At 49.0% G+C, this 15,882-nt stretch overlaps 1 protein-coding gene across 2 annotated transcripts in view; it reads right to left on the bottom strand.

Annotated features, from left to right (window-relative positions):
* ARL2BP (ARF like GTPase 2 binding protein) overlaps positions 1-15,882 on the bottom strand; it is a 171,222-nt gene that overhangs the window by 69,326 nt on the left and 86,014 nt on the right. The window lies entirely within an intron of this gene.

A 15,882-nucleotide genomic window follows, 5' to 3' on the forward strand; every position in this document is an offset into this window, starting at 1 on the left:
AGGGAAGGAACCACGGGAAGTAGAGGCTTGGACAACCAAGCTCTCAGGAGTGGGGTGTTGTGTCAGGAAACTAGGGTCGCTCGGAGCAGGTCTATTACGGCGGCCGACCGTCCTATTCACAGGAGCCCCTGTGCTGGGTTTGGACCACGTACCCAGAAGGAAATCTGTAAGAGCCTCATTGAAGGGCAACATCGGCTCTGATGTTGTCACCCCTGGCTGAAGCACTTCTGTCAGGATATTCATCCTGACTGGCACCGTAGAAAAATATAGGTCCAAGACCTCAGCCGCCCTACGCACCACCATAGCAAAAGAAGCACCCTCCTCCGTAGCCACATTAGGAGGAGAGAGCATATCAGTATCTGGAGATGAGTCCAGTCCACTGGCCTCCCCTAGATCCTCATACCAGTCCTGTTGTATTCCACATTCTAAAGGGTCCTCAGACCCCTCCCATTCCTCTCCAGCGTCTGGCTGATCTAAATAATGCTCAGACAATGATCTGGGCCGAATTGGCTCAGTCGGAGTCGACGTTGTACGACGTCGCTCTGGCTCCGGATCATCCGGAATAAGGATGGGGCTGCCACCGGATCCTGGGGTCACCAATGGCGCTGAGGCCGAAGCCGCCGGCATCGAATCCGAAGGGGCCCCTGCTCACCCCGCGGGGCCCGAAGCCCCAAAAACGAGATGCATGGCCTCATAAAACTCTTATTTGAGCAGGGGTCGATCCGGTCCCCAGAAAGGAGGGGGGGGGGGGGAACGTGGAGTCGACCCTGGCGACGGCTCCTCAGAACCGGGCTCGGAACGTCAACGTTCCCTAGGCGCCTCGTCGGTCGACGGGCGTGGCGAAGAAAAAGTCTGCTTGGACTTCTTCTTCTTCTTCTTGTGCCTCTTACCTTCGGATGACCTTGAATGCGAGTAAGAGGACTTGGGGCTCCAGGAGCCGTGCCGCGACCTCCTCCTACTGTGGGACCGTGACCTTCGCGGAGTCGCGCCGACCGAAGACGAATGTCGGGCCGCAAAAAGCTTAAGGGATCTCTCCCTCAAGGCCTTCGGCGCCATGGCCCGACAGTCGGAGCACGAGGTGGAATCGTGGTCCTTCTCCAGGCACCAAAGACAAACACGGTGCGGGTCCGTCACCGACATGGTGCGATGACACCCACCACACAGCTTGAACCCTGTCTTTCTCGAAGACATGACTTCAAACAGTCAAAAAAGCGTCGACAAACCGTCGAAGAAGGGTAGCTCTTTCCAGAACTGCGCTTAACCGGCGCGGAAGGAAAAGAACTGAACTACGCGTGTCGAGACGGCATCTACATAGACAACCGTGACGTCATAGATGGCTCCAACGACGCTGACGGCGCACGCGGAGCTGGTTGACGCATGCGGATCCGAACGACGACGCCCGTCGGAGCGTGCAGGGTACTGCTCAGAAAAAACTCTGGATTCAAAGATGACACCAGGGAATTCTAAGGTAAGGAAGCTGCAGCTAGAAGTCTCTATCAGATAGTAAGGAAGGAGTTAGCAGCAGACACAAATAGACAACATACCTCTGCTGGGTAATTCAAAACTTCAACTGATCTGAGGTTGTTTCTCAAATGTTCCAAAAACAAGGAGACCTGTCTGTATATAGTCATGAACCTTCAAGACACAGTTGAAGTTGCTTTGGAGAAGCAGCCCAATGGAAGAGGATAACAACTGCTGCAACTGCTTATAGTGATGACTACCTCTAGCACCTCCCCCGTCCTTGTCCTAACACACAAAAAACGCTGAATTGCTTAAACCTGCTGTGATGGCTGCTTTTGGCTTGATGGTGAACCTGGAGGAGGCCGGAGATTTACAGAATTGTTGATGGAACTGTCAAGTGGGTGAAGCTAGATCAAGGGATTCGATGTGGCTCTATGCTACTTGAACCATTCAAATGAGGAATCCACTTTCCCAGTGCACAGTGTTCACCGCTGAACGACTTGCTTATCAGGTTCAATTGCCTGCACCTGAAAAGCCCATGGAATACACCCATGCCCGCCTCCAAAGGACAACACTGTATTAATTAAGTTGCTGTGTCTATGCAGGTCTTTAGAACCAGTTTTAAAACAACCTGTCCATTTGTAATGAACTAAGAAAATATCATGCTAACTACTGTCAAAGTATGATCATGATGATGCACAGAGATGCAAGCTTCTGTTAGTCGATGTCAAGTCAACCAAACCTTATCCACTAAAAGTTTAACTGGTCAGGATAGGTGTGGGCTTAAAAGGCACATCACTAAGAAATACCCTAGATTGGGGCACTATATTCGGGTACTCTCCATTTTAGCTTTTTGTCACTCTTCATTAAGATTCTTCTTCTCCACCACCACAGCACCACACCTCCCTTTGCGTTATGTTTCGGTAAGGCCATGAACCACTGAAGCTGAAAAGTTAATAGGTTGCAACTGCAGCTGCTATTACAGGAATTGGAAACTAACTCTGTCTTGTTCTAAATTCCTATGTTGAAAGGCAAGAGAAGGGAACATATTAATGCATTTAGGAAAGACATGCTAGGGAACAGTATGATGTGTTACAATTTAAAGGTGTTAAAAAGCCAACAGTAAGCAAAAGTGGCATACAAGGGATTGATGCCAAGATTCTAACCTAAGCAATTCCTCCTCAGACAGGAGCTACCGGTACCTCACTTGCTGGCAATCCATCTAGGAGGTGCAGCCTACCTCCAAGTCTCCCACTGGCCCCTAGTATTGCAGCTCCCATAGGCAGGCCATTGCAAACTCTGCATAGCCTTCTTGCCTGACAGGTTAACGGAATCTCACATCCTTCACAGAGCAATGGTTGTCTTCTGGAAAACCTCACTGTACGACAAGTGCCAGTTCCTCCATGAGGCTCCTCCAAGATATGTTGAAAGCAGAGATTTATAAAAATGGCATTACAAGGATTATGGCTATCTGTTCCTGTTTGCAAACCTTTTCCAGAGGAAAATGGAAAAGCAATCTTAAGCAGTCATTTATCTATAAGCCAAGTTTAATTCTAATTAAGTTTAATCAAAAGAGAAACTGAAAGTGGGCCAGGCAGACATTTTTTAAAAATAACTTGGGATCAGAGAGATTCTATGTCAGGACCAGAGGCGAGGATTAGGCTTTTCTTTCTTCACTTTATTTTACCAGCAGAGTTAAGCAAGTGTTTAACCACTCCTTAAAACTGCATTTCCAATGAGAATTTGGGAAAAAACAACCAGGAAGAAGGACCAAGCAGTGACACCCAATCAGCCGTCTCCAGGAGCCTGAAGAGTCTAAGCCTACGTCCCTTCCTCCTCTTTCTTCACTGCTCCCGCAGCAAGATAAGTACCACACTTTTGTCTATTTCAGGTTTTTTGCTAATATCGGGTGTATTACTTGTAAGGAAATGCCTCTTTGCCATGGTTACCCCCTGACTTTTTGCCTTTGCTGACGCCAAGTTATGATTTGAAAGTGTGCTGGGACCCTGCGAACCAGGCCCCAGCACAAGTGTTCTTTCCCTAAACTGTACCTTTGTCTCCACAACTGGCACAACCCTGGCACCCAGGTAAGTCCCTTGTAACTGGTACCCCTGGTACCAAGGGCCCTGATGCCAGGGAAGGTCTCTAAGGGCTGCAGCATGTCTTATGCCACCCTGGGGACCCCTCACTCAGCACATACACACTGCTTGCCGGCTAGTGTGTGCTGGTGGGAAGAAAATGACTAAGTCGACATGGCACTCCCGTCACGGTGCCATGCCAACCTCACACTGCCTATGGCATAGATAAGTCACCCCTCTGGCAGGCCTTACAGGCCCTAAGGCAGGGTGCACTATACCACAGGTGAGAGCATAGGTGCATGAGCACTATGCCCCTACAGTGTCTAAGCAAAACCGTAGACGTTGTAAGTGCAGGGTAGCCATAAGAGTATATGGTCTGGGAGTCTGTCATACACGAACTCCACAGCACCATAATGGCTACACTGAAAACTGTGAAGTTTGGTATCAAACTTCTCAGCACAATAAATGCACACTGATGCCAGTGTGCACTTTATTGTAAAAACACACCCACAGGGCATCTTAGAGATGCCCCCTGAAAACATACCCGACTTCCCGTGTGGGCTGACTAGTTTTGTCAGCCTGCCACACACCGGACATGTTGTTGCCACATGGGGAGAGTGCCTTTGTCACTCTGTGGCCAGGAACAAAGCCTGTACTGGGTGGAGGTGCTTCTCACCTCCCCCTGCAGGAACTGTAACACCTGGCGGTGAGCCTCAAAGGCTCACCCCCTTTGTTACAGCGCCACAGGGCATTCCAGCTAGTGGAGATGCCCGCCCCTCCGGCCACTGCCCCCACTTTTGACGGCAAGGCTGGAGGAGATAATGAGAAAAAAAAGGGGGAGTCACTGGCCAGTCAGGACAACCCCTAAGGTGTCCTGAGCTGAGGTGACTCTGACTTTCAGAAATCCTCCATCTTGCAGATGGAGGATTCCCCCAATAGGATTAGGGATGTGACCCCCTCCCCACTGGGAGGAGGCACAAAGAGGGTGTAGCCACCCATTGGCTACTATCCTCCCAGACCTAAACACACCCCTAAATTGAGTATTTAGGGGCTCCCAGAACCGAGGAAAACAGATTCCTGCAACCTGAAGACAAAGAAGGACTGCTGACCTAAAGCCCTGCAGAGAAGACGGAGACACCACTGCTTTGGCCCCAGCCCTACCGACCTGTCTCCCCACTTCAAGAAAAACTGCAACAGTGATGCATCCCCGAGGGTCCAGCGACCTCTGAAGCCTCAGAGGACTACCCTGCATCTAAAAGGACCAAGAAGCTCTCGAGAACAGCGGCCCTGTTCAACAAACCTGCAACTTTGCAACAAAGAAGCAACTTTTAAAGACCACACGTTTCCCGCCGGAAGCGTGAGACTTTCCACTCTGCACCCGACGCCCCCGGCTCGACCTGCGGAAAACTAACTCTACAGGGAGGACTCCCCGGCGACTGCGAGCCCGTGAGTAGCCAGAGTTGACCCCCCCCCTGAGCCCACACAGCGACGCTTTACAGAGGGAATCCCGAGGCCCCCCTGACCGCGACTGCCTGCTTCAAGGAACCCGATGCCTGGAAGACACACTGCACCCGCAGCCCCCAGGACCTGAAGGAACCGAACTCCAGTGCAGGAGCGACCCCCAGGTGGCCCTCTTCCTAGCCCAGGTGGTGGCTACCCCGAGGAGCCCTCCCCCCCCCCCCCCTTGCCTGCATCGCTGAAGAGACCCCCGGGTCTCCCCACCGAATCCTATTACAAACCCAACGCCTGTTTGCACTCTGCACCCGGCCGCCCCTGTGCCGCTGAGGGTGTACTATCTGTGCCTGCTTGTGTCCCCCCCCCGGTGCCCTACAAAACCCCCCTGGTCTGTCCTCCGAAGTCACAGGTACTTACCTGCTGGCAGACTGGAACCGGGGCACCCTTATTTCCATTGAAGCCTATGTGTTTTGGGCACCACTTTGACCTCTGCACCTGACCGGCCCTGAGCTGCTGGTGTGGTAACTTTGGGGTTGCCTTGAACCCCCAACGGTGGGCTACCTTGGACCCAACTTTGAACCCTGTAGGTGTTGTACTTACCTGTGAACTTAACATTTACTTACCTCCCGCAGGAACTGTTGATTTTTGCACTGTGTCCATTTTTAAAATAGCTTATTGCCATTTTTGCCAAAACTGTACATGCTATTGTGATGATTCAAAGTTCTTAAAATACTTGAGTGAAATACCTTTCATTTAAAGTATTGTTTGTAAATCTTGAAGCTGTGGTTCTTAAAATAAACTAAGAAAATATATTTTTCTAAATAAAAACCTATTGGCCTGGAATTGTCTTTGAGTGTGTGTTCCTCATTTATTGCCTGTATGTGCACAACAAATGCTTAACACTACCCTCTGATAAGCCTACTGCTCGACCACACTACCACAAAATAGAGCATTTTATTTCTTTTTGCCACTATCTTACCTCTAAGGGGAACCCTTGGACTCTGTGTATGCTATTTCTTACTTTGAAATAATACATACAGAGCCAACTTCCTACATTACTGTTAACCTTGAGGAGAACTTCCCCTATCACACGGCCGCAGGAACACTTTCCGTTTCCTTTGCAGCAACGCATTCAGCTCTGAGGACGGTGTGGTGTTCCGACCGCCAGAGGGCCCAGCGCATTCCAAGCATTCTTTACATACCACGCTGCGTGCGTCAGACCCCGGCAGCAGGCGTGCGTCAGAACCCGGCAGCAGGCGTGCGCCAGACCCCGGCAGCAGGCGTGTGCCAGACCCCGGCAGCAGGCGTGCGCCAGACCCCTGACATTTATCATTTCGGAGCCCACCTAGAGCCTAACACCCGACGCGGTAAGGCCTGTGAAAATCAAATCGGGACGCAGCACAGGCACGTTAACGCTTGGTGTTCTCACAAACCCCTGATAAAATAAACCGTGTTTAGTGTCCCACCTTTTACCGCAAGTGCCCCGGGCACATTCACAGGGCTTGACCCTAACCGACTCACCCTCAATAACCAGTGCAAATCGTGCCCAGCTCTCAATCCGACCTGGCCACACCTAGCAATATGACTGAGAGATACCATTATGAAGGCCCGTTGGGGATTACAGGGAGGAGGAGCAGATCTCCTACCTACCCATAGATGACAATTTTTGCCAAATAATGGATGCTTCCATATTTAAGGTCGTCACTCAATTAATGGCCCCCTTGGAGAGAAAACTAGACTTGATGGCATCTCAGTGCCCCCTAGCCCTTCTAAGGGAAGACCAGGCTGGACCATCAGGTCATACACATCCGGGCAGGTGAAAAGTCTGGATCTTAAGTGAAAGCGTGCAGGGGGAAGATGGTGTCGACCTGGAAGCCTTTGCCTGCCTCAAAAAAACTTTCATGGACAATCCCCAATTCCCCGACCCCCTGCCTGATCCACCTAAACCTCACGACTTTCCACTCTCCTCGGATGCAGACAAGGACCCAGACAGACCTGGGCAGCCCACGGGCCATCCCAACTCTGCACAGAAAATCCAAGTATCAAATCCTGAAACCTCTGACATGTAGGATCTAGAGGATCTAATCCATCCGCGTTCGACGGAATGGATCCTAGCACCCAAAGTGGCCTCTAACGTGGCAGGGCGCCTACGCAAGCTGCTGGACAAGGAGGTCAAAAACCGTCTTAAGACGGAATGTCCTTTCACCGCTCTTGACTATAAAGTGCCATCCACCCTGACATCGATGCCAATATGGCAACGTTCCTAGCAAAATTTATGAAGGACCCCAAGAAGGGGATCAACCGATCCTGGCGGGCCTGCCAGGACAAACACTTGGACATAGCACGCCTCTCACCAAGATCCTCGACATGGCGGAAGACACTAAGTCCTCGGGCACCCTCAACTCTCTGGAGGTGCTGTCAGGATGGGCGTAGCGGGCAATCATTTTCCTGGGAAACGCCAAATGTGCGCTCTCTACTAAGAGGCGCGGATTGTTACTTCTTAAAGAAGACCCCAATTTGGGGGACTCGGCGACGACAAAGGCAGGCCCAGTGGTTCAAAGCGGACTCTTCGGTGAGCCGTTTATCCGGGAACTTAGCAAGTTTGTCAACACCTTCACATCCCTGGAAAGGGGGCAGACGTCCATCTAGAAAGTTTTCATCCCTCAGGTTTTTGCCTTGGCCAATCGAGGACCGGGGCGCTCGACTGGCTGTCCACCTCAAAACGGCTCCAAGGGGCAAGGACAATGGCAAGATGCCTCCCGCTTCGGGTCCTTCTACCCGTCCAGACAATACCCCAGACACTGAGGATTGAGAGGCACCGACAGAGGCAATAACAGCAATCCCCAAGGTGAGTGAATCTCGTATTATGGATTATCCTGCGGGGCAGATTGGTGCAGTTCTCTCACAACTCGGAAAGCCTGATCTCAGATGCCTGGGTCTTGCAGACAGTGAAAGGGTTTCACATAGAGTTCTGCAACTCCCCAATACGGGCAAAAAGGCCCGAACCCCTAGTCTTCTCCACAGCCCAAATAGCTCTGATAGATGCAGAAATCTCCGAACTATTGGAGAAAAAGGGCCATCCTTCTGGTTTCGTCAGCAATATTTTCCTGGTGAAGAGCGACGGGGTTACCGGTCGGTTATCAACTTAAAAGTATTCAACGAATGGGTGGTATTCCAGAATTTCAAAATGGAGGGCATTCACCTCCTGCAGGAGATCGACTGGATGGTGCGCTTCGACCTAGAAGATGCTTGCCTAACCATGCCTATGTTTCCCCCCTCATTGTCACTTTCTCCAGTTGCAATGGAGAGAGCAGATGTTAGAGTTTACTTCTCTGCCATTCGGCCTTTCCTTTTCCCCATGGTGTTTCACCAAGCTCTTACGACCTGTGGTGGAATTACTCAGGTCCAGAGGTATCAGGCTCATCATCTATCTCGTCGACCTTCTCCTCATAGATCAATACCCATGCCGCCTCTCCAACATCTCCAATTCTCCATTCATCTCCTGGAGTCTTTGGGTTCTGTCATCAACGAGGTAAAATCGATTCTGACTCCTGTTCAGTCCCTCCAGCTTCTGGGTTTCATAGTGGACTCAGTAAAGGCTACCCTCAGTCTTACGACTCGCAAGCTATCCAAGATACATCATGAACTCAGGGGAACTTTGGTCAAGGAAATTATGTCCCTTTGCCACCTAGCTCGCACTGTTGGCCTTCTATCATCCTCCATTCAGGTGATCTTTCCGGGTCCCCCTCACTATCGAGCACTGCAATGGCTCAAGATCTCCCACCTTCGGAAGCGCCTCACGTACTCTCAGATGATTCTCCTCTCGGACAAAGCCAGGAAGGAAATCCAATGGTGGATCGCATACATGGAGGCATGGAACGGCCGTGCAATCTTCAGCTCTCAACCGGATTTGGTCATAGAATCCGATGCCAGCAAATCCGGTTGGGGAGCACAATGTGGGGAATTTACCACAGGTGCCGTGTGGTCTCCAGAAGAATGTTCCCTTCACATCAACTGTCTAGAACTTTTGACGGGCTCCTGCGCGGTATGCTGCTGGACGAAAGACAAGCCTCAGTGCTGTGCCCTCCTAAAAATGGACAACGTGGCAGCAGTTCGCTACATCAATCACCTGGGAGGCACCCGCTCAAAGGCTCTGTCCCACCTAGTGAAGTCCTTCTGGGATATTGTCTCGACAATCAAATCTCTGTGGTGGCAGGCGACCTACCAGAGACTTCCAACCAGATGGCGGATTAGCCCTCGCGTCACAACGCAAGTCTCTGGAAGCTTCACAAGAGGGTCTTCAGAGCAATCAAGGATCGTTGGGGTCCTCTCTCTATAGACATCTTCGCCTCCAGAATGGACCACCAAATTGACAGATACTGCAGCTGGAGGACAGACCCTGGAGCGCTATGGATGGATGTGTTCCGCCAAGACTGGTCTCAGGAACAGGGATATGCATTCCCTCCCTTCGCCATGATAATGAGGATGTCTTCCCACCTTCGGCGGAAGAAGGCAGACATGGAAGTCTCAAGCTTGGTTTCCAGTTCTGATGGACCTTTCTTGGGATTTTCCAATCCATCTACCTCCTCTCCCGTATCTCCTTCTCGATCTGTCAGGCCATACCTAACCCCTGATAGGGAAGAGCTCTCTCAGCCTTATGGCGTGGAGTATTACTGGGGACAATGGAAAGTCCCCGGACTTTTAAAAGAGGCTGCCTCTCACCTTGCCAAAGCCTGGTCAGAGGGCACTAGCAAGAAGTACAATTCTGCATGGAACCGCTGGCTGCTTTGGTGCCTTCAAAGACATATGGATCCCATTGGGGCATGAGTTGTCCATATGGGAAACATCCTTTTTTAAGACTTTTTTTTCCGAAAGTCGTGGTTAACGAAAGCGCAACAACGCTTTTTTTTTTAACCACGACTCCGGTTTTTTGTGCCTTAACTACGTATGTTCTGAACAACGAACATGCGTGGTTAAGGTACATAGAAGGGAGTTGGCGAAGGTAAGTGGTGGGTTTAGGTTTTGGGGAGGGGGTGGGGCGTTTTAGGTTTTGGGGTGGGGTTGGGGGGTGGGGCGTTTTAGGTTTTGGGGAGGGGGTGGGGCGTTTTAGGGAGGGGGTGGGGCGTTTTTGGTTTTGGGGAGGGGGTGGGGTGTTTTTGGTTTTGGGGAGGGGGTGGGGGGGTTTGGGGAGGGGGTGGGCGTTTTTGGTTTTGGGGTGGGGTTGGGGCGTTTTATGTTTTGGGGTGGGGTTGGGGGGGGTGGGGGGGTTTTGGGGAGGGGGTGGGGCGTTTTAGGGAGGGGGTGGGGCGTTTTTGGTTTTGGGGAGGGGGTGGGGTGTTTTTGGTTTTGGGGAGGGGGTGGGGGGGTTTTGGGGAGGGGGTGGGCGTTTTTGGTTTTGGGGAGAGGGTGGGGGGGTGGGGCGTTTTTGGTTTTGGGGAGAGGGTGGGGGGGTCGGGCGTTTTTGGGGAGGGGGTGGGGGGGTGGGGTGTGGGGCATTTTTGGTTTTGGGGAGGGGGTGGGGCGTTTTTGGTTTTGGGGAGGGGGTCGGGGGGTTTTAGGTTTTGGGGTGGGGTTGAGGGGGTGGGGTGAGGGATGTAGGGTGAATGGTGCCTATTACTAATGCTTTTATCAGGAATGCCTTTACAACGAAATATCGTTGTTAAGGCATTCGTGGTAAAATCATTAGTAGTAGCAACGAAGTCGGTGTTCCGACCTAGTTGTTAAGGCAGTAGTTGTTTTTGAAGTCGTTGTTTCGTCGTACAATCGTCCATATAATTAACTTCTTAGCGTCTTTAACAACTGAAGGGATAGCGTATAGGTCGATTAATACCTTCTGCTAGGCCATTTCAGCGGATCATCGCCCAAATGAAGGGCTTGCCGCAGGTCAACATCCTTTGGTATACAAGCTGCTGAGGGGCGTTAGACTATCTTATCCTCCCAAGCCTCATTATTCTTCCCTATGGGATGTCAATAAGGTTCTTGCTCTATTCCGTGTTTGGCCTTCTAATAGATTCCTGTCCAGGAAACAATTGTCAGCTAAGCTAGCAACCCTCTTATGTCTGGAATCATGTCGCAGAGTTTCAGAGTTTAGGGGCTTGGATTTAACAGGTATAGTATTCACTCCTGAAGGTGTGACCTTTCATATTCATAGGCGTTCAAAGTCTAACTCCCGGACAATTTCATACCCACAATTCCCACAGGTCCACAACTGTGCATGGTCAGAGCGATAAAAGCTTATGAAGCCAACACAAACTCTCTGACCACATGGAGAGGGATCAACTTCTCATAGCTCTGACGAAACCCAATAGAGCGGTTTCTTCCCCTACGATTGCCAGATGGGTTAAATGGGCCGTGAATGAGGCAGGAATAGACATTTCGATTTTTGGCGCCCACTCAGTGAGCGGTACTATGGCATCTAACGCTTTCTCCTTGGGAGCTCCTTTAGAGGATATCCTTAATGCTGCCGACTGGTCTTCAGAGTCTATCTTCAAAACGTTCTATTTTAGACCTAGTCAGAACGTGGCCTCGCTAGCGGTCGATAAGCTTTAAACTAGCCTAATCCTCGGATCCGGTCCTGACATAGAATTAAGAATTTCCTAGCTATCGTAACGGAAAGTTTCACTTCTATTAAGGACACGGAGGGGAGGATTAGGCCCCCCCTTTAGATCAAGGTTCCCACCCAACGTATCAGGTGGGTAGACTAGACTGGCTCCTATATATGTATAAAAGTGCTAATGATTAAGGTTTAATGTTCTGTTTATGAAAATGCTAATGATAAAGATTTGATGGGTTTTACATACTCGCATGTTGTTTTCAGAGGGGGTTGTTACAATGTGGATCTTGGACTCAATTACAATGTTTGACTATGTGTTTCTTAGATATGACTCGCGTTAATCCTTGATTTGTTACCTTAGGGACAGATACCTCGAAACAGGAGTGAAGAAATCCATACTGTTGCAGGTAGCAGGAAGACAGAGGAGGAAGGAACGTAGTCTTGGACTCTTAAGGCTCATGGAGACGGCTAATAGGGTTATGCTGCTTGGTTCTTCTTCTTTTTTGTTTTTTCCCAAGTTCTCATGGGAAATGCAGTTTTAAGGAGCAGTTAAAGGCTTGGTTAACACTGCTGTTAAAATAAAGTGAAGCAAGGAAAGCCTAATCCTCACCTCTGTGTCCTTAATAGAATTGAAACTTTCCTTTACGATAGCTAGGACAATTTTCATTGTACTTCATAAAAAAAAATGTTCCTGTTTCCCACAAACTGACATTCTAATATCTATAATATTAGTGATGTGAAATAGAAGCCATCATGAAAAAGTGGTCAAAATATATCAAATTTGTTCATTCACGCCAAGCCTGCTGTTAAAGTTTGTCATTTTAGGAATTGACAGTTTTTAGGAATTGAAGTATGTAGATCGAAAGCCGCTGGCTTATCAAATACAGCACAAAACATCCATTTATAAAGTAGTTAACTTCAGACACCTGGCATCATCTATCTAACCAACATTGATTTTGCAACAGAAGCATGAACAGGTGTGCCGCCGCCAGACTCATCCTGGACCTCCCACGCCAAGAAAACATCTCCCAACACCTGAGGACACTCCACTGGCTCCCGGTCGAGAAACGAATCACCATCAAGCTACTCACCCACGAGTACAAGGCGATACACAACGCGGACCAGCCTACCTGACCCACTGTGTCTTCTTCCACACCCCCGCAGGATTCCTCTACCCCGCCCAGATGGCCCTGGCCACCATCCCTCACGTCTGCAAAACCACCACCGGAGAACGATCATTGCAGCAAAGAGCTGGAACAACCACCCCCTGCACCTCAGACAAAGCCCGTCGCTCACCGTCTTCAGGAAAAACCTCAAGATATGGCTCTTCGGATGAGGCCCCCCTGTGCCTTGAGGCCCTCGCTGGTGATTGCACATTCAGTTTCCTAATGTGTCATTTACACACCAGCCATACCGTTATTGGGAACACCACGGGGCACATGTGACAAATCGGCAGCGGAATTAGCAGCTTTGCATGCGGCAGACATATACACACTAGAGACCTACACTGATGGCAACCTCAGTACTCATGACACATTGATGGAGACAACATCGAGGGGCCTTTATGTTGTACAACTTCCTCAAACAAGCCTTGCAACAGACATGGGGAGACCTCACAGAAGAACCCCAGATGCACCATACACTACAGTACCTACATGTTTTTGGGGAAGGGGGAAATTTAATACACTGGATAGCAGACTCCCTGCGTTTCCATACGACTGGTCCACTTGTGCCCCTCCAACGGAAGTGGGGGGAGACAGGATGGAACCTTTTACAGAGAGAGAATGGGCGACGATACTAGAGACCCCCACATATGTACATCGAAATATGCGATTTCGCCTTATTCAATATTATGTCACACAGCGGGCATACCTTACCCCTGATAAGATTAATAGATATTTTGGCCGTGTGGATGCGGCTTGTCCAAGATGTCAGCACTTAGGAGCAGACTTAATGCACATGATGTGGTTATGTCCCGCCCTGAGTCACTATTGGACCTCAGTCCATACACGCTTGATGTATTGTGTAGGCCGACCCATACTGTTAACAAGGGAGGCTTGTGTCCTGGAATTGTTCCCTAGGGGTAAAAAACTGAAAGCAACGTCCCGTTTTTGGGATCTGGGTTGTTAGTGGCCAAAAGCCTTATATAACTTGTAGATGGCAATCTTCTGAGCCACCGGCTTATGAAGCATGGATGCGTTCACTGGCTGTCTGGGCGAGGGCGGAGTGCACAGCTCTGTAGCGCAAGGAAGCGTTGGGACTACGAAAATATCCCCTTGCGGCGCAGTGGGAACTAATATTAACAGACTTGTACACGCCAATGACACCGGCACTTGCCACACTTTGAATTACTGGAAACTGGGGATCGAGTATTGGCAGCGTCCACACTCGCTTCAACATGCAACAGAACTGTATATGGGACTCACACAAATGCACATTCTCTACAGATGTGGGGATTCTGGTCTGACTGAGGGATACCTAGCATAGATGTGTGGGAGTGATATATTAAATGTTTATAAATTATATAGCAATTTTACTGAATCCATTATGTGGGTGCTCAGATTCATTTTGCCGGTGCCTTTGTCTCCCCCCCCCCCCCCACTTTAAGATTGTTGTTACAACATGTTAAAGATAGTGACCAGATGGGTCATATGTAATATGACTATGCAATATGCTGTGTTAACATATAAAAGCAATAAGGAGAGCCACACAACCCGCACTTATTTTTTGGTCATTTTCTTTTTACTTTTTTTTGTCACCTACCTCAAAGTGCAATGCTAACTAGTGCACCACGCACGCCTGACAGCAGCTCATTTCTACTGTGCTTTAGCTTATGGGCTTTGTAGCACAAGGTTACATACAGTGAAACAACCATCTTGATAATTTTAAAGGGAGTTGAGTAGATAGCGAATGTTTGGAGTCAGGTTACCTTAATTGGCCCAAACCATGGTCTAGGAACGCAAACCTGCTGCTGCCAACCACAAAAAATCCTTATCATGGGATTGACCACAATGTTTGGTCAGTAACAACTAATGATCAAAGACTAGGATTTTCACATTGATATTCAATTGTGAAAAAGTGATTTCAGGAAAATGAATGTTCTATTGTGGTGAAGTATGTGAGGCCCCGACCTGAGACTCCATTATAGATTGCACGTTTAAGCTTGGCATTTTTCGCTGATGGTGACTTTTTACACGGTTTTACACTTATGTGATAATATACTGAGAAGACACTGTACATGCAGCCCATTCCTAGTAAGCTGTGCTGCCATGCAGTCTGTACACTCTGTCCAAAGCAAGGCACACAGAACGCAATGCCCTTGTATCATGACTGTCCACTGGAGACAGCTCCAAAGTTACAGACAAATCATTACATCAGTTCTGCACCTCTGACAGTGCGATATGAAAAGTACTTTCATTATATAAAAGGCCTCTGAGCTACATTCGAAAGAGGAGCACTTCTGCTGGGATGATCCTGGAACTTGGTGCACTGTGACCAATATACAGCCCGGCTGACTCTGACCTCCATCCAGCAAAGAATGATAGCCTACAATACATCAGGCCGGCTTCCCGGTACATCTTCCTCAGGTATGGCAGATTAGGCTATCCCAATTGATCTGGCAGGGGGAGAGGTAATCTCACTAAGCTCTCATCAGTGTAGCAAGGAACAGGAAGGTGTGTAACAACACAGTAACATTAGCATGGTTGAATTGTTTGTCTTTTTTACCATTCTCATAAGACTGGTTACCATGCTTCGTTTCATCTGCTTAATAATCGCAGTTCAGGCTTTCTATACAAGAATATGATTGTTTCAATAAATGTTTGAAAAGACATTTCCGAATTTCTTTTGTGTCTTACCTTGGACATGCAAAGTGACAACAAAAGGGTAAATCTGTTTCCTCGACATCCTTAGGAGTCAGGGTGGTCATGTTCAAGGTTACCAAAATCATCTGCCACTCTGGTAAGTTTAGGGGCCCAGATGGGGAACTGTGATCTAGCTGGGAATTGTGTCAACATTTCCTGATGGCATAGACAGACTGAGTCCCTATATTCTGAAGTTTATGTTGACCTGATACACAGTCATACTTAAATCATAGAAATGTATAATACTTGTGGGCTGACAAAGGTGATAACTTCCATTGGACATAATGTGGCCCTGATGAAGCAGATTCTCCGCAAAAAAATGTGTTGGCTGTTTGATGGATGGAACTGATAACCCACCATCTGCAAACCAGCTTAATAATTTTGATATGAGGTCTTACATTAACTTCATACATATTCAAACAGCATACAATCCTACTTCCACATTACATTTTAAAAAACAATACAGGCACTG

Source organism: Pleurodeles waltl, chromosome 12 (assembly GCF_031143425.1).
Source record: "Pleurodeles waltl isolate 20211129_DDA chromosome 12, aPleWal1.hap1.20221129, whole genome shotgun sequence".
NCBI lineage: Eukaryota > Metazoa > Chordata > Amphibia > Caudata > Salamandridae > Pleurodeles > Pleurodeles waltl.